Raw genomic sequence first — 20,161 nt, forward strand, 5'->3', positions numbered from 1 at the left:
TCACTGCCTCTTTTCCCCCAAACCAGTGGCCGGTTCGTAGATGCGTCGGTAATAACAGTTCTACAACATAACGAGTAGTACGTAGTACTAGACGACTACTACTGTACTTCTACTGGAACTGCTCCTTCTACAACAACAACATCCATCCATACGTGGACAATGGAGCTAAGGTGTGCTTCTCGAGCCTCAGAGAACTCCAACAACGACTCGCGGGTTCTTCGTCCCTTCTCTCGAGAACTCACTCAGTGTGTGTATGTACGTATGTATGAGCTGCTATTATTATTATCATTGCTATTGCCGCTGCCGGCACTGCTTCCACAACTCTTCTTCTTCTTCAAGTTTTAGTCATTCAAGAGCATTCTCTCTGACTTCAAAACTACAGCCCTTCACTCGCGGTGTGTGAGTGCGGGTGAGTGCGTCCGCAGGAGTTCATGGCGTGTCGTCCGTCCAAACGCGCTCTCCCTTTCGACAAAAGCTCGGTCGGTGCCTTGTTATATGACTCTCGAACGAACGAACGGACGAACGAACGGACGAACGAAGGAACGAACGAAAGAACTTCTTTGGTCTCCTTCGTCTTCTTTCTTATTTTCTGCATTTCTATTCTTAAATCTGCGAACGAGAGAGGAGACACAGCTCTTTTTTACCGTGCTGCCAATCAAATCACCTTTGGCTTGGCTTTCGTCGTGGTTGGCGTTCATACGAAAAGGCCACATTGACTTTGTTGCAGTGTGGAACTCACTCCCGATCTCGTCAATGGTGAATCTATTTCTCTCGATCAGTCGCTCGTGATCGGTTCGTGGCGTGCTCCCTGTCGTCGCCAACAATAACCTCGTCGTCGTCGTTCTCAGTTCTGCCCTTGTTCTGGTGGTGGTTCACTTCTCCCTTCGGTGTATTGCTCGGCTTCGACGGTTCGCCTCCGTCTTCGGCAAATCGGATCGGTCCATCAATATCGGAAGTGTCAATAATACCTATTGAACCGAAACGAGCGCTCCCAAGTGCCGTTCAAACAAAAGGGAGAAAAGTCGCCTCGTGGTGAGCACCCTCAAGTCATCGGCTTCTTCGAACTCGTGGTGTGTCGACGGGCCAGAAAAGGGCGAACGCACAATCGAACGAACGGCCCAGAAAAAGCCAATCGGTCGTTCGCCAATTTCCAATCACCCAGGCTCGCAGCCGAACCCACGCACCATTCTGCTTAGCGAGAAACGAACCGAATTGATCTACGGAAGTGGCGCGAGAGAGAGAGAGAGAAAGAGAGAAAAAAAAATCTGGTGCTCTCGATTTGACTCGTGGGTACCTTGTCATCTTCGGCCAATTTTTTCGGCCAAATGACAGGCCGGGGCTCAAGACCGGGTGGCAAAAGTGACGCTCACTGCCTGTCAATCATCTTTGATTGATGGCTTCTTGATCGTGGCATGGATGGACATTATCCTTCGCTACGGGAACAATCTAATTGAACCAGTGGAATGACACGCAGCAGTGATTATTAGAGGCTGCCGATTCGCAACCCTCTTCGAGTGAATCATCCCCAAGAAATCAGGTAGGGATTGTCAACAGTCATATTTTCATCATTACTTCGAAGATTTGTCCTTCTTTTATGCCTGCATGATGGGATTGGCAAGGCGAGAACGGTTTTGGCATGTAGATGAGACTGGCATACAATTAATATTTGCTCTCATCCATCTCATTTGTGAGGCTTTGGATAGATATTGAATCGATATTTGCATGTCGGATTGGACAGCTAACTACTGGAGCCGGGGAGAGAACGAGAGAGAGCGAGAAGTTTGAAAAATGGATTAGTTTCAATTTCTGTGAATTTTCAAGGAAACTCTACGATTTTTCTCATGCATTCCCAGTCAAGACAGACAGATAGACCAATTGAACATGTCATTCGTAAGCATGAAGCAGTATTTTTGCTGCAAACATACCAAACTCTCTCTCTCTCTCCCTCTCTCCCGAGATGTCCTTTTCAGACCGATATGCACTCTTCATGTCTACTGTAGATATTTACTCGACATCCGCACATATTAGGTTCCGATATTGTCATTGTGTATTCTTATTTGGCCGAAATCTCCTTGGTCTTGAACATTTTTCTTCAGTTCTAAGTGGCGCGCTCAAATTCGACTGCGTAGAACCGCCGCTCGTTTCTCTGACTCAGAGGGTGATGAGAAGCTTTGTTGGACCCAAAGATTGAGGAGGAGAAAGAAGTTTTGGAGCCAGATCGACATCCCGAGAAGGACTGATATAATGCTCTGAATTGTCCATTGGCCAATGAGTGCATTAAATTGAAAATCCAGTCTGAAGTGTGTTGTTTTCTTTGTCCATTGATAGACCTACCGACAGACAGTGAGTTGGCGAGAGAGGGGGCATTATCACATTAGGCAGCCATTGTGCTCGTGTCGTGAGATTGCTCCTCTCCAGCACCATTTGAACATGTCCTGGTAGTTCAAGCAGCACAATATCTGTCATCAAAACCCATAGCCATAAAACAGCAGGGCAGAGTGCCATTACCACTGTCAAAGTCCATCACAACTGCGAACCAACCACCATCACCACCACTACCATATTCACGACGAAGCTCTTCTTTCTATCTCTCTGAGTCTCTCTGGTTTCCATGATTAAATTTGTACGGTTTGAGCCTCTCATCGAGCAGGAATTGTTCCAGCACTCGTTTCCCCCTCCTCGACCAGGTTAGCTAGCTCCTGCCTGGAATTCGTCGGGTCCACGAGATTCTAGACCTTGATTTGATCTTTTTTGGGAAAGAGGCACCATTGGTTCGTTGGTTGGTTGGTTGGTGAACTGAAACAGTAGTAATACAACGAGAATTGCCGCCATAACCGCACACATACGTATCCACCAAAAACGAAAAGAACGAATTATATGACTTAACAATGAATTTACCCTCAGATGACCTGATTATGTCAAATGTCCTTCGGCCAAGCCAACCAACGAACGATCTAGTAACAACAACCAAAAGGCAAACCATATGGAGGCCGTTGTTGAACGAACCATGGGCTTGAATATTTGATTAAAGGAAGTAGTGGCTTTGTAACCCAACACTCGAAAGAACCACTTCAGTTCAATGGTTGGCTAATTAAATGACTGTTATGCATGGGACGGGGAAATGTCTGCGGTGGTTTGAAACGTGTCACTTGACCACTTTTCGAGGGTTGTTTGATCGAACTGGCCTACTAAATCCAGCCCGAGTCACTTGTCCCATGGAAAATCGCTCATCCATAGATTAGACATTAGTTGCAGATGATCAAGTTGGTAACGATGCCGATTCCGGGAGGATCTCAAGTGCCAAGCCGTAATTTGATCACACCAAATTGTGTGTTTTGAACCAATATGGTGGCCAAAGTGATCACACAATTACATCTAGAGACCCTCAATTTCACTCCTCCACATGGCAATTTAAGTTCGATGATGTTTGATTTGATGATTGGGAAACGAGAAACGACTGTCGCAATATTTCAAGTGATCAAGTGTATGCGTGCGTCTGTGTGTGTGGGTGAGGGTGTACCGTGCCGTGCAGTGTGCCTCTGTTTCTGTTTCGGTTTGTGTTTTGGTCTGAACGTATTTTTTTCGTTTTTTTCGTTTTTTTCTTGTTTTTGCTTCACTATTCGCTTTTATCTCTCCTTGGTGGAGACAAATCAGCCTTGTCTTACAAATGGCAATCCCCAATGAGATTGTCGCAAGATCCATTTGCAATCGAAACGAGCCATTCGCCGTCGAGAAGGCAATCTTGGGGTCGTGTTTGAGGCCGAGAGAATGATCCCTCGCGGCCAGGAGGTAAATTATTCAATTGCTTCTCTCATAAAATTTTCCGCCCCTTGATTCGCTGTCTGGTCAAGATCAAGTTTTTTGGACCTGAACTTTTCTCATCTCGGTAGAGGAGCGACTAAAACGACGACGAGGTTGAGGCTGTTGACGATGAGATGCTCTAGGCACTTTCACATATTTGTAAATGAACTTCTTTTTTCCTTCATTTGTCTCCTTCTTTCTCCTTTTTTACATTCTCTCTGTCTTCGGGAGATCAAGAAGACCTGGCGGTGTTTTTCTCTCTCCAGAGTTTATCCATTTCATGTGCACGTTCCTTCTGTACTCTTTGCCGTACGTACGTACGTACTGATGTGCTTCCCTGCGAATTCGTACTGGGTGAACACTTTCGGACTTGATATTTGAAAAGCCATCACGAAGCTTTGACACAAACATAGATTTCATCTCGTCCATGGCAGCCGAATCGTTTCCGTGAACGTTTAAATACTCTAAGGTCCATAAAACGAATTCGCCTAATGCCTATTTTGACAGGTTTAAGGGAATGCAGTGATCGTGAAAAGCAGATTCCGGATTCCTCCCACCATCATCCACCGTCTTGATCACTCCTCGCCAATGATCGTCAAGATCGATCCGCACACATTTTTCTCGTCATTTTTTGAGACCCAAATCTCCCATCCGACTTTCTGGAAATGCTTCCCCGCCTCATCAAAAGTGCAATGCTCCTTCACTTGGACAACTTTGCCGATACTTGCGCATAACCTGACTGACTGACTGACTGACTGACTGACTGACTGACAGGCTTTGTCATTAGCACCAAAAAGAATTGGTAGTTAATAGAGCCCTGTTCCACTAAACCTTAAAAATAAGGTGGATCGGGAGTTTCTCTCACTGTTTTACTAACTGAATTTATATCTGACTTATTTTCGTGGGTCGATAAAGCATTGTAAAATTCGAGCTGTTCACAAGTCAATGTCAAGTTATAAAACGCCCATGAAACCACAGGATAAACTTGCATTATCACTTGCAATTTTCATACGTTTTTTTTTGTCTGAACATATTTGCTTGGGCTATCATATGGCAAATGGATGATAAAGAAACTTAATCCTGCCGCGAGTAAAAAAGTTCCTCGTTGTAGTATGTAGCCACCAAATATTCAAATGTCTCAAAGTTTTGGTCTGCTTTTTGATGGTTATTGGTTTGGAAAAGTGCGGTCGGTGGGAGCTGGGCTAACTATTCATAAGTTTCAGATGCCTTTGAATACCGACTATTTTCTGTCTCTTTTACTTTTTCATTGTTGCATCTTTGTTTCTTTCTATTTGTCTGGTATTTGAAAATATATAAATGTCAGAGTCGGAAAGAGAGCCCTTCAAAATTTGAAAGATGTTTCATTATCAAACTTCTCTTGCTCACCATTAGCTTCTTTTCCCATTCTCTATTAAGTGATTGTATGCGTGAGTAAATGGAGGGCAATCTATTGATCATATAAGCGGATTTTCAATATAAGCTTCTTTTTTTCGAATTCTTTGCAGTGAATGTGGGGAGCAAGTACTACAAACACTCCGTTTTTTGAAAGGTCGCAATTATCTATTTGAATGTTTTATGCCAAAAAGTGACACAAACGCAATGGGCGAAGACTGAACCCTATATAGCTTTCATACTCTTTTCATAAACATCTCAGTAAGAATTTGATTTGACGGAGCAACTACGTACGTTCTTGTGCAGTTGATTGTTGGTTGTCATTGCTTGAGCAGATGACTTTTTGACGGACAGCCCACTAAATAAAGGGTAATGGACAACCAACCAGCCAAAGAGATAGATGAACCAGGCCAGTCAAAAAGGGGTTCATGGCTTGGCATTACGTTCACTTATGTTTAACCTTGTAGCAAATACGTAGTGGTGGGCTGATTGGACCAGCGGTTCAATGCTCTGATATGGTCTGGCCATGTCTGGCGACGAGTTAGTCAGTTGTCCACGTTGTTGTTGTTGTTGTTGTTGTTGTTGTTGTTGTTGTTGTTGTTGTTGCTGCTGCTGCTGTGGCCTTAAGACCCTTTGATGAACGTCTCAGAGCAATTATGGCTCTTTTAGGACAACTGATCAAATTGTGTTGTACTTATTGCCTTTTTCGAAACCAAAGGGCAAGTTAAAACCAATAAATTCCTCCGTTCATGTTGCTGGCTGACATCGGTGTCTGAGTAAGCCTAGCCGTCTCAATTTTCCCAAACACTCCAAATTTGCCTAATCATGGGCAATAATTTTGTAGACTCTGTCACCTTTTGTTGTTTTGAGCCGGTTGGAATTCTTCAAGAAACCTGATCCACGGACCCTTTGCTTATTTGCTGGGCAAATCTTGTGCTGCGTCTTGACGACTGAAAGCTTTTTTCCGTCGTCTTCTCAACATTGCCATTAGAGCCTCGTCGGCTCTCCCCATCTCTGTTTTAGCTTCAAGAACGTCTCTAAATAGAATTCTTAATCATCCATTAATTTCTGTAATACCAATAATTTTTGCCATTGCTCTCTGGAGATTGCGGAATGCCTTCTCTCTCAGTCCTCTCTACTTCTCCCCTTCTTCCTTTTCCGGATATCCATTTGCTCGTTCTCTATGTCTCAATGCTCAAAAGCTTTCCTCAATTTTTCCAACTTCTTGCCAAATGAGCCCGAGAGCCTAACGAGATCTGTTGAAAAAATGGAACTCCAGCCAATTCAGCCCCACTGGATGGGATGCCTGGTCGTTCGTTTCTTCAGTGCTTGCTTGGCTGGCTATGTTGGATGAATGGAGGGCGATGAAATTTTGAAACTTTTTCCTCCAACGATCCCTTTTCGGCAATGCTCTGAATGCTGATTTGCTCATTAACTTGATCTCGCGATCACTGGATTTGAAGGCGCCTGCGCACTTTGTTTTAATTACCAGCCACCGTTCCATTCCGAACACGCTTCCTCTTGGCACAATTTTTCACCCAAACTTTCACGAAAACTACATGTGTAATTGCAACTTCCTACAATCATAGCTTGGCTATGTCGGTTTGTTGGGGAATATTCACATTTAGCTATTTACTTGGATTAGGTAGTCAAGGTGACAAAGAGTGGAAATCCATTTGAATTCCTGGGGTTGGAAGAATTTTCAGACATGTTTCTGGGAGATCGAAATGGAACACTAGTGAGGGAAGCCAAAAACGACGGGATCTGAATGGAATGGGAACCCATACTGCCAGCCTGCCTGTCTGACAGTCTACCCTTGTGACTGACTGGCTGGCTGCCGGCCGGCCGAAGAGAGTAGATGGATGGATGGTTGGTTGGTTGCTGGGTTGGTTGGCTGGCTGACTTTGGCTGACTAGCGGGATACTAATTAGAAATTCGGTGATTAAAACATCTCTTTCATCCAAATCAGCAGCCTTTCGCCATCCTCTGCCACCCACCCACCCATCTTCGTCACCACCCACAGATCCTGGTTGGAAAGCCCCCTCGTCCATGGTCCTCCTCCTTGTCTTCGTTGGTGTTCAACCAGGCTCTGAACCAGGCTCTGTTCCCTTTTTTTGTTCCCCTTGGACTTGGATCAGAGTGGTGGGATATTCTGGTTGAAATGGGATTGGCACTCGCACCCTCAAAAAAGTCCTCTTGGGTGGCTTCGAGTGAAATGAGTACGTGTTTTAACTACAAATGGGCTGCTGAGAATGTTTGTGATCCTAGCGATAGCTTGTCGATAATTGTATCAACGTCATAGATGTTCTAAAATGGTTCAGTCGATGACTCAATGACACTTTGATTCTCGAACGAAATGTCAAATAAACAGCCGATGATCACCATCCGGATTGGCCTTGCTTTGGTTTGTCAAATGAGTTGCAATTTTCCTTGTTATTTCCAAATACACCACAGGCGGGTCGAGAATCAATCCAATTAAATCAAACTGTAGAATGTCATAGTAGAGGATTACGAAACAGCCTCTCATTCGCATGCCTGCAGCACTCAGTGGACCGCGATTACGGACACATCTAAAGTATGAAGAGTGGAACGCGGAACACCCTGATCTTCCAAGGCAAATAGAAACATTTCTTTATTCAAAACGCAAACGAGGCAAACATCGATATAGGGGAACATCAGAGACCATTTGTGGATGGATCCCCTCCGACTGAGTTGGAGCACGGAGAAATTTGAGAAAAAGTTTCATTCAACTTTTTTTGCGGCGAAAAATAGGATACGATAAATTTTCCCGGCCTCGGTGTCAAACTTTCCGATATTTGAAACTGGCATTGCATATGGCCAGAAATGATGGGGACAATGAATCTTTGCCTTGGGCACAACTTCTACTGGAATATTGTTCCCGTTCCATTGGTCCATGTAGCGTCAAATTCAACAGCGAGAGGAAGGAACCTCCTCCGTTTCATTGGCCAAGCAAGCCTTGATCGTGATCTCGTGATCTACCCTCGATGTACAGCTGTACTACATACTGCACGTACAGCAGTGCGCACGTCTGTGCTCCACGGCTCTACCGGCTATTTCGCAAAAGGCTTTCGGAATTGATGGGCAAAAGTCAAATACAGAGGAGAAAGGGAGCATTTTGAAAAGTGCACAGGGCAATCCAGGTTCAATGATGCATATGGTGCTATCTATGAATTCAAGCTTGAACTTTTTCCAAATGGGGGATCAAAAAGATCAAAAATTGATGGTAGCAGAAAAACTTTTCACTCTCACTTCCAAAGTTTCTCTCTCCAATCCGGAGTTTCCACACCCCAGAAAGATCAAATGCAAATCCGAAACCAGGGCTGATCGACTCGAAACCGAGGAAGATGGCTTGGAAAAATGTCTGATTTTGCATGTTTCACATTCACTTTAAAAGGTGCAAGTACGTACATCTATGTACATTGTACACAGGTAGGTACATGGCAGCAGATTGACATGACTTTAGTTCTGCCTTGGGCTCTGCAGTTAAGTAAAAAGAATCTCTGTTTTGCATATTGAATGATGGTTCCCAAGAAAGATGGCAAATTGGTTTCATGATACATCCCTTTTGATCTCTTTCTCTGCTCTTCTTCTCTTTTGCTTGATATCATGGCGCAGGTTTTTTCTTCTTCTTCTTCTTCGACGTCTTCCTTTGGCTTCTCGTTCTCGAAATCGCGTTCCAAATTGAAGTTCCATCCCAGATTTCTCAGTTTTGATTGAATTCTGGGATTGGCTTTTGAATATTGAATCAACAAATTCCTGCTGAAGGCAAATCACAGTGGAAAAAAGCTTTGCTGCATATTCAATTTCACAACATCATGAACAAAAACGGCGCTCTACTTTCGAATGCTCCAACCTCAAAATATTCACGGTTTCTCCGAATTCATCAAATTATGGCAATTCTTTGATTTGAAACTGTTTTATGCAAAAAGGGCCCTGGCCCTGGAACACGCACACATGGAACTTGATGATCTCGGAAGAATGTGGAAAGCCCTCGAGTACTCGCACATCAAGGTTGATCAATCCCCTCTCGCTACTGATCTCTTTGTTCAGGCCAATTGTGCTCAAGTTATGCTTGGTTGGTCCATTCGTTCATCCAGAAAAAGAGAGCTCCATTGAATGGAGGCCATCGCCGAAACCCACTCCGCTTTCGTTGAATGTAGACTGTTCATTACAAGATTTTTACACTTACTGGCCAAGATTGGTCCCCACTGACCTCGTGGACCTAGTTTGAGTAAGAAACGCGGACAAGCAAAGTAGGTAAAGATCATCAAGTTGTGGGAGCAACTTCATCAACATTGGATCCATCAATAATTGTATGAATCGATCGTCCTCCTCGTTTCCCTTGAGTGGAGACCAACAACACAAAGATATTGCTACTAAGAAAGCTTCTTGCACCAAAAGACCCAAACAAGAGGGAGAGAGGAAACACAGAGAGTGGAGGATCTCATCACACCCGAACGAAAGAGCATCTTCACTTTTCATACTCTTCGTTCTGATTATGGCGCGATCGGTTGGCGCATCAGAGTCTCTTTGCTAAATAGCCAATCGATTGGTTCTTGCAATCATTTCGAGTAGGGCAGATATTTGGAAAGAAGTCGCAATGGATCCTCGGGCTCTCATCGCAGAAGCGTTGGTTGGAAACAGATCGTAACGTTCTGTACTTATCAGTGTCTATATATTTGATGATGATATCCCTCCTTGGAGTTATGACTTTTGCTTGAATGGCTGAGAGCCATTGAGATTGGGAATGAAAGATTTCTCCTCTCACGTTCATTGCTTTCATCATCCTGATGGTCTGATGTACACACCATCCACTATTGATAGAAAACGAGATCCTTCCCTCATTGCATCCCTCTTCTTTTCCTCTCCTCAGCTCTCCTCTCTTTTCAATGGATCATTTCTGTTCCACATGAATGGCGTCCATTGAAGACTTATAGATGCATGATTTTGGGTCGAACCACTCTCCCAATTCTCGTCAAGCAAGTTGAAACCTCGAACAAATATGGGATTTGCGGGGATTCTGATTCCACGACGACTATCTTACACATACAGTACGTAGAAGGTGGGCAAGTGTGGGCAGCAATGAGAAGCATAAAAGGTGCAGTTTGCTCGTCCCTTGGACTTGCCTCAAGGACCTGAATGGGAAGATAGTTTCCCTATATTTGGTGCGTGTCATCTTGGCCAGATTTTTCCAATTTGGAACGTGAAGGAAGTTTGGGAAATTTTTCCTGTCATCCATTCGTAGATGGGGGCTTCAGAGAATTGTCAATGTCTCCCTGGGTGTCAAAATCACTAGAGATTTCTTTAAAACTTGTCTCTGATCTTAGTTTCACAAAAGTGGCAGGAGGCGCCTAGATTTTGCTCCAACTATTGGAGATCAAAGAGTTTTTCTTCTTGATTCCTTCAAGTTTGCCTCTTGACTCACTCACTCGCCATCACACCACCACCACCACCACGACCATCGCCATTGCTTCTGGTACAGAACATACACGTACGTAGTTGTTCAGGGTGCCATGATGATGGTCCTCGTTCTGGCCGTCGTTCCCTGGCTTTGAGGCACTTTCAACATCAGATAGATACACGTATAGAATTTTGACCATCTTGGAACTCCCCAAGTGCTTTGCACTGTCTATCCAAAATATAGGAACAGTTGGAACACCAAAGAGAGCTCGAGCAAAGCGAGACACTGGAAGAAGCTAGCAAGAAACGAAGAAGAGGAATCTTCTTACGAATTCCATCCGAATTTCTCGGGGGAGAGTCTTTTTGGCGATGAAGCTGTTCTGGTCGAATTTGTTTCTGCCAATGAATGTACAAAGTCGGACGAGTCGAAGAGCTGCCATCTGCTTTTGCCAATACTTTTCAAAAAAAACTAGCTTGGGGCAAAGGAAGCCGCATCCACATTCTACAGCAGTCGTCTCTGATGAAGAACAAAGCTTGACCAGAATCTCACGACGCCTAAGATTAGCCATGACGAAGGTACAATGGATTGATCATTGTTGTTCACTAGAGAGCTGTTTTTGCGGCTGTCAGTGATCCAAACAGATATGCAATGGAACAATGGAGTTCTTCGAGGATGGATCGGACTTGGATATTGGAGCGAGCCCCAACAGGCAGCGGCGAATGCATCCTCGAATTGGCCTTGGAGCCCAGTGACAATTGACAAGGAATAATTGTCATCCCATTGGTATTCATGATTCACGGACAATAGGCCATTCTGGATGTTAATGGTCTCGATATGCTACCGGCCCACGAGACTGAGGCCGCCGAATGGGATCGTCTCCAGTGATTTAGCCGGATTCGTCTCTCTTGGGTGGATCCTAGTCGTATGAGCACGATGTAGTAGATCAACAACAACAATAACATATTGCTGGCTATTGATGTCTCCTTTGTCTCTGCTCCATGGCCATTCATCATCTCCAGGCTTTTTGCCCGCACTACCCACTACCGTACGAACGATCTTTCTCTCTCTATCTCCCTCTCTCTCTCTGTCTGTCCTGATCTCGTTCGTTCATCCTCGTTTCGCTTTCTTGAGTCGCCGTTGTCAATATGTTGGAAAATGGAAAATCATCCCCGAAAATCGGTCTGCTAAGCGAAATTGGGGTCTATGGGACATCCTCGCAGATTGCGCCTTTGTTGATGTTTCAGGCTTTTTTGTCATCTCTCTGTGCCAAAGATGGCGGCGTGCTATTAAGTACATATACTACGTACAGTATAGCAGAGCCAAGAGCACAGAGCAATAAGGCCATGTTTGTTTTTATCTCTCGCTTGCTTGCTTTTCCTCACTCACTCACTCACTCACTCACTCATTCACCCACTTCGGAGAGGTCCAATGTTCCGATGTACCACTTGTTCGGTCTCTATCTATCCATCCTCATCTTGGGTGCCACAATACATTGGAACTCTCTTGCTCCCGGACTCAGTCAATCCCTGGAGGAACAGTTTTGGAAAAAAAACCTTCGATGAGGATTCCCGCTTCGATGAGCAGACCAAGCCGAGAGCGATTGCAAAAGACAATGAGCAAAAAATTGGTCCTCCTTCATTTAACGGGAGATATATAGTCGATAGACGCGGATGAAATACTTGAGATATGACGTTGAGGCTTGGCTCCTTTCGCTATGGAAGCAATATCGTTTCCTTTTGGATGGAACATAATGCAATGTTTGCGGTCACAACACACAACAATCGGAATCCCCGATTTCCATCAAAATCAAGTGAATGGTCGTAAAGTGGTTTTGCCCTCTCATTAGAGTCCTGATCCACCTACCCACGATGCTCTCAAGCTAGACAGTGCCCTCTGTGTGCGTTGATGTTGGATCTCGGATTGATGTCATTGGATCTGGTCCTAATGTGTTCCGCCTGTGTCTAGTTTCCTCCCCTCAACCAAAGGAGACAAAGAGCAGGAGAAGTTGGAATTATCCATTTCCAGGCAAGAAATGCTGGCTACAGAAACATTTCTCTATAACTATTGGAGCGGAAACACTTCTAATGGCCTCCAACGTACTTGTCTTAACTAAAAGGATCACTTAGTAGTTCTGAAGATTGATCCATATCTTCATCAGAGCACTGGATCCATCCCGTTTTGTAGCGTTACCGAGAATGGGTCGAATCATTCTCACTTGACGTATCAGGGAATTTATCCGTCAATAAATACCCTGGTCATCGTAAGATACGGCTACTATTTAATGTTCCATAGCTTACTCAATAAAGAAGAAGTAAGGAATCACCCTCGAGGCAGATGAAGAAAATCCCCTGGAACAAAGACATCTGCGTACATTGATGTTGTTGCTGGGGACTAAGGCTCAAACTGAACAGAGTCATCTGAGTGTTTATTGAAAAACAGGAGGAACTTTGGCGTTTGGACCAATCGTTTGGTGCGCTGTATGATCGTATTGATTGGCATCACATTTTCCAATAGTTTCCAAAAGCAGCTTCATTAAACGTAGAAGAAATGAGCCGCAAGAATTTGGGATGGTCTGATGTTGGTGATCAGGTTTGGATATAACAATCTTGTTCGGTTTGTAGGTCAGATTACGTATTCATCTTGGAAATCAATAGGCCATCACATTATTGGAGATGATCCTGAGAGGGTAAACAAAGCCAGTCGGTAATCATAATGAATATCGTATGCCTTACGATCCATTCGCTCCACTCGTATTGGTATATGGTTCAATCAGTATTGTTCCATAATCTTACAAGGCAGATCCGATCGCGGGTGCCTGGCTACCTTTGCTCACTTTTGGGTTCATGTTTTGTGTATTCCATTCGTTTGTGGACCCAATCAGTTGTTGGGTCTGTCCTCGCCCAAAACGACGTTTTGTTTTATTTTCATTGGCAAGCCTGCCTGCAAAATAAAGGAAGCAGGTCAGTTTTTACGGGCTTCGCAACGAGGATCTCGTTGGATGGTAGGTTGGTCGACCGTTGGTTGGTTTGGTGGGGAAAGATGAGCTACTAGGCCGAGAGGAAGCCATCGACCAAAAATGATTGGAGTAGTCCTACGTGATCGGAATTTCTCTTTGTACACATGACTCGGGCACGGTCTTGGAACACTTTGGACCATCACGATCATTCTCCGCTATCCCCCCCCCCCCCCTCTCTTTCCCCTATTTGGAACAAGGAGTCAATTTACCACAAGATGCAACTACTACAAAATGATGAAGAACGTACCATGAACGGACTTTCACCGAGTTCTATGTGTCTCCAAGAGTCCAGAAGAACGTCTGGTTTTGAACAAGCATGCCGGCCTGCTGGACTTATGGTATCGGAGCTATTGGAAATCTAATTTCTGGTATTGAATTTCTCTTTCTCTTTCTTTCTTCCCCTTCTTTGAACAATTTACTGTTTATAGATTTACGATATCTTCACTAGCCGTTCGCAAGTCCAGAAGAGAAATCATCAAAGAAAGCCAACAAACATTATTTATTAACGCTAACTCAATAATTTATTGCTTTTGGAAAGAGGCAAAGGAGAGGAGGAAGCTGGAGAGGAAGACAAATAAGAGCACTGAGAGATCACAAACTGGACCACTCAAAGAGGTCCATCAAGAGGGTGCAAGCATTCAAAGTTGAATGCAGTAGATCTCAGAGAAAACTACTTGAACACCCTTCCTCCTCACTAAATCACCTGATCCCTCTCTCTAAACTTATTCTTGAACACTTAGGTACCTTCTCTGTATTAAGCTCTCTAGCGTTGCCCTTGCTGGTAGAGGGAACCAAGCAAGATGCCCATGTACCGATCCTCAAGACATATCGTGTATCTAGCTCCTCTAGTGCCAATATGTACCGTACCAATGCTCTCTATGGTGGGTGCAGTAGCTCTCTTGACTTGGGGGGGGTGAGTGCATGAACCAACTAAAGCGAGGTAGAGATCCAATTTTTTCTTTTGCTTGACCAAACCAAGTTTGTCTTCGTCTTCGGAAACGGCGGCGTCGGCGGCGAGTAAGCCATTGAAGGCCTTCTTGGCTCATCCAACCTTTTTTGCAACAAAAAGCGGGGTTGAGGTCAACAAGCCATCATCAAGACGTTCATAGGAGACTGTCCAGGAGGTCGTTGAGACTTTATGCCTTTGCCATCATGTCGTAAAAAATACCAAAAATTGACCCAATTTGTTCAAGAGGCAATCCTCAAGCTACGAGAAATAGAACCTACTTTGGGATCTAAAACTTTGAACAAAATATGCTTCAATTACTTGCTGGTAATCCTTTCAACGAGGAGCAAGAAAAGCTACAAAAAGAACGACAACCTCCTTTTTTCAGCGATCCTTTGATACTTTATCATTCTCTAGTGGAGAATTGTTCTTGTTCAATCTCTTTATCCACCATATGCTTCTAGATGATATTAAGCCATTTCTTAATTTCCCAATGCAGTGTATCTGTAAAAGAAAGAAAGATCCAACGAACTGAAGAGAGGGGGGGAGGGCTCATAACTCATGTTCGAACCCGTTCACTCCATTTGAACCTCCTTTTTTCAGCGATCCTTTGATACTTTATCATTCTCTAGTGGAGAATTGTTCTTGTTCAATCTCTTTATCCACCATATGCTTCTGGATGATATTAAGCCATTTCTTAATTTCCCAATGCAGTGTATCTGTAAAAGAAAGAAAGATCCAACGAGCTGAAGAGAGGGGGGGGGGGCTCATAACTCATGTTCGAACCCGTTCACTCCATTTGATATTTCAATTGAAAGGAACGGTAAACAATGGCTTATCTATGACAGTTTTCCGTACCATTTCTTGATGAAACTCATACTGTCTGACGAATCCAGCNCCGTTCACTCCATTTGAAATTGCTTCTCCGCAATTCCATTAATACCACACTTGGGTTGGGCTTGAGGCACGGCCAGCCACACTTTGGGATTGAATCCCAAGTACAAAAACCCAAGCTGGACCATAAAAATCCGCCTCACATTGTTCTTCGGGTGTGTTGTCCAATTCATTCGAGATGATCTTCAGCTGCTTTCACCACAGGATTATAGCCCAATAACAGCCAGCATTCAGTTTGGTACAATATAATAGAGCAAGGACCACTTGGTTCCTTGGACGAGAATATCATACCATCCACAACGAGCTCTGTAAAGATAAGCAATATTTCAATTGAAAGGAACGGTAAACAATGGCTTATCTATGACAGTTTTCCGTACCATTTCTTGATGAAACTCATACTGTCTGACGAATCCAGCCTCTTGGACAAAATTCCAAGAGGTCCTTGAACAGAGTCAAGAGATAAAAAACCATTGAACAACAACTGGTTCCTGTCTTGAGTCGAGCAATTTTTGTATCGCCACTTCCCAAAAGCTCTATACAATTGGATCGTCCTCTATGGGGAGAGCTCTAGGGCTGGTTGGGGTGGTTCACCATCGACAAGTACTTGTTAATGCTTCACAGTTTCCTTTTCGCGGCCACTTTAGACTGTCGGAGCGACTTCTCTTCGAAGGGAGTGAATGTCTGCTAGGGTGGTGGTTTATCTCCAATATTGGTGCCAAAACACGAACCGTAATATCTTTGAAATCCTTCCGATTCGGGGCCGTATTGCGAGACCAAGAGACCACTTCTCTGTCGTCGGGTACTACGTCCATAGTAGTGGCTGTGCCTTTACGGGAATAGTGTGCATTCGAACATTCATCTGTTGGAATATAATTCAATGAAGTAGGAGAGAGATAAGAAGTTATACGTTCCCATCTCCATTCGAGGGAGGACAAGTAGAGAATATTTTCGAGAGTGCCTTGAGTTGTAATCGAGGAGGAGTAATTTTGATTAGATGAGTAGAGAGTACAGGCCAGAAACACAAGGGCTTGAATGAGATAATCAAACAATGTGGATCTCTCTTTCTCTCGGTTACCCGTTTCCTCGCCACATTTGGGTTCCATCTTGTACGTTTGTATCTCGGAGCCGAGCCCCTCATTCTGTGGCGTCTGAAATTATGGGCTTAATTCTGGCGTTTCAGTTTCCCGAAATATGGAACAAACTTCTGAATCTTCAGCTACAGTCCTTCAACTTGAAGTCGATGAAATATATCGACGAGTGCATTTCCATTTTCTATCCATATTTCAAAATGAAAACAAAGAGAAACTTTTCGTCTTTTTACTGCTATCACTAAGTTCCCATACTCTTTTATACCATCTCATATTTACTCCCATGGATCTAAGGTTGTAGTTGCCCAGGGGTAGCCGGTCGGAAGGAATTTGATGAAGAAGCATGTGTGACAGTTTTTGGATTTCAATTAGCATTAAAATCCCAACACCTCTGGTGGAAGAAGTGTTCCCAAAGTTGTGGGATCGTGGAACACATCTCGAAACACTCGTGGCCCTCGTTCATTCCCCGAGTCTCGAGCCCCTCGTTTCGCTCACTCCACTCGCTCCACTCGCTCCACTCACGTGGTTGCATGCTCTCTTTGTCTCTTCTCAACGTGTTCGTATGTACGGACTACACTGTACTACACTGTATGTTTAGAAACTATGGGATGAAGCCAACGATGAGTGAGGGGAGGGGAGAAACTAAAAACAACAGGAATCCAACTTTCAAGTGTGGAACAAGGAAACTCTGCTGCAGGAAAGACAGATTTTCCATCCAAATGATGACGCTCACCGTTAGTCCCAGGCTCCGAAGAAATTCGGGCCAACATTTTGAATATGACACGCACACACGCACACTCTCATGCGCCAGTTGGTTGCAAGTGTGGGTGACCTGTATGCCCCATGTACATCATTTAGTTGGTAATTGGAGGATGGATGAATGGATGGATGGTTGGTTGGTTGGTGGGATGGTTGAGGAGGTGGCAACGCGGTTTGGTACTTTCCATTTGAAGTTAACTTGTCCCGTCCCTAGAACTAATGAGGCACTGTCATATGTGAAAGTCACAGGATCCAACTTGTCATCCCTCTAACAATTTGCAATTTGGAAATGAATGCACGTGAAGTATGGCAAATATCACTAGAGTGCTCACAGCAATTACATTGAAAACTATCAACACGAAGGAGCAAGTTAGCACCAGAATTTGCACTGCTCTTTCATACCTTCGTAATACTTGAGCACCTTTTTCCCCCCGAAGCGATATCAAAAACATGGTTCAGGAACCTCTTACCTTAAAGGCAGAATGAGAGACAGATAGAAAGAAAGAGAGAGAGAGAGAGAGAGTGAGCAGCTATTCCAATCCGTCTCTCTCTACCCCAATATCACGCTTAATAAACCATTTCTGTTTCATCCATCATTTTTAAATGCTCTCACGCTTGAGTGGCAACTACGATACTCTCGCCTCCTCCACTTGAGTAGCAGTTCTACATAGCAGTGGCCATATCAAACTCGTCGAACATGGTGTACCTACCAGTAGTTCTGGTACAGAATCAAGCACCAAAGACCTCGGGCTTGGACCCCAAGTACTATCGCGTTGTGTAGTACTAGAGACGTAGGTACGTTCAGACCAGTGGAGTGAAGAGGGCTTTTGGTAGGATCGGCACATAATGATGCATGGGAGGCGAGAAAGGCATTTTCCGAATGAAAATGACTGATCGTCATCTTTGTCTGTAATCGAGAGTCAATGATGATCATTGCCGGACCAATGAAAACTACTTGGTAGTTAAAACTTCACTTCAATCATAATCTTGCCGAGCTAAATGAACCGTTCTCGTGGCAAACTGCAACGAGACGAAAAACCAAGGGTGTCTGTCTGTAGCTACTTACAGTCCGCCCGTCTAGCTCTATCTACGAACTGTATCGTCGTTCCACTCGAAGAAGAGGATGTTCGTTTTTAGCTTTCCAATTGAGCAGCCAGCGGATGGTTTTGATTTTTCTCATGATCTCTTCTCTCTTTGGCCGATGGTCTATTGAGTGTTGATGGATATGGAAATCAAAACATATGTAGAGATGGCTTTTTTCACGCTCTTGAAATCGAACGACATTCGAGCATGGTTCGAATGGTACAAGAGTACAAGAGCTCTCATTGAAATTCAGCGATGAAGCTAAATCGATCATCGGCCGGAAAAAAGGCGGATGGATGGGTAGCTAGTACCCGATGCTCACAATTTGTTCAGTTCAAACATTCAAAGTGATTCCGGACCACTTTGTTATCGATTCTCAGTCCGCGTGTATCTGTATGTGTATGATGTACTTCACGTCTGAACGGGCCATTACTCGAACATAGCAATTGAAAAGGTCCCTGATCAAATTATAATTGGCGAAATATGATCATGATCGTTTACAAACTAACTGTACGGAAGAGACGAGTCAAGTAGCATGACCAATCCATGGCCTCCGATAGTCTGGCACGATAATTCGAGGACATACCAGAGAAATGAAATTGATGAGCTCACCAGCAGCAGATGGGAGATATTTCAAGGATCGAAATCGGTTTGGAATGTTAGTGTGAGTATATATGTGTGTGTGTGTGTGAGAGAGAGAGAGAAAGATTCTCACTCTGCTTGAAGGAGTGTGTGTGTTTTGTACAAATAGTACAGTGCCAAGATGGAAATACGACTTGACCAGGGCCCTGAATCACTTCTGACTAATGGAAGTCATTCTGGGTGACATTTGGGGGTTCGAACAACATGCCTGCCGTGTGGGTTATTATCCAGCCATCTTAAGCAGCTACCTCAAATCCATGCACATCACAGTCAACCAACCAACTAACCAACCAACCCATCAACCCACCAACCCACCAACTCTCTAGGTGTGTATATCTGTCTGTCTGTCCGTCTGGACGAGGACTCGAGCAGAGATCTTGATCGCGAGTTTTAGTGCTGTTTTGCCGTGCTCACATATCTTGTTTAGGGTCACTGAGGAATTTCCAGTGCATTCGAACTATTTCATTGGGTCCAATCGATATTTATGGGCCTTTCACTTGGGTATTTCTGTGGTGGGAAGGAAGATCGTTCAAGCAGATTACCATCCACAACAACGACCACGTATGTACATAAGCATCTGTAAGTTTGGTCGTCATTCGATCCGATGGTAATGTAAGGATGGATGGCTAGTTGGTTGGTTGCTTGCTTGGTTGAAGGTACTTGGGTGTTCAATTCCACCACAATTAGAAACGGACTACCATGGCTATCATACTGAATGTTGAATTCTGAATACGGCCATTTACATGCCATCCAAACCCGATATGTTCGCCCTAAAACTTTGATCCATCTGTTTGGTGAGATGGCACTTGAAATGCTTGTAAATTGTCAATAACAAGATCCAGGCAAAATATGTTCTGTTAATATACCTGTAAATCCGTTGATGTACCCAATATGTAGAGGACCTCGGTCTGTTGTCGGATGCATTAGAGTGGAAGCGCATAGATATTGAATATTCGTCATTGGCTGGGTCGATTAGCATTTTCAAAGGGTTTCGAAGAGATCCAGTCATATTTGTATAGGCAGATGAGCTTGAAAACATGAATGCCCTGTCAATTCTAATGAAAGAAAGCTCATGGTTTTTTATCCGTTTAAAATCGCCATTTTCCCCTCTGGCCACG

At 44.1% G+C, this 20,161-nt stretch overlaps 1 protein-coding gene across 1 annotated transcript in view; it reads left to right on the forward strand.

The window, feature by feature from the left end:
* Positions 1-557: 557 nt before the first annotated feature.
* Positions 558-20,161, forward strand: part of LOC131886849 (homeobox protein cut-like) — a 40,045-nt gene continuing 20,441 nt past the window's right edge. The window contains exon 1 of the mRNA XM_059235274.1: positions 558-1,537. The gene's annotated coding sequence lies outside the window, so the exon portion shown is untranslated. The remainder of the gene's footprint in view (positions 1,538-20,161) is intronic.

Source organism: Tigriopus californicus, chromosome 9 (genome assembly GCF_007210705.1).
Source record: "Tigriopus californicus strain San Diego chromosome 9, Tcal_SD_v2.1, whole genome shotgun sequence".
Taxonomy (NCBI): Eukaryota; Metazoa; Arthropoda; class Copepoda; order Harpacticoida; family Harpacticidae; genus Tigriopus; species Tigriopus californicus.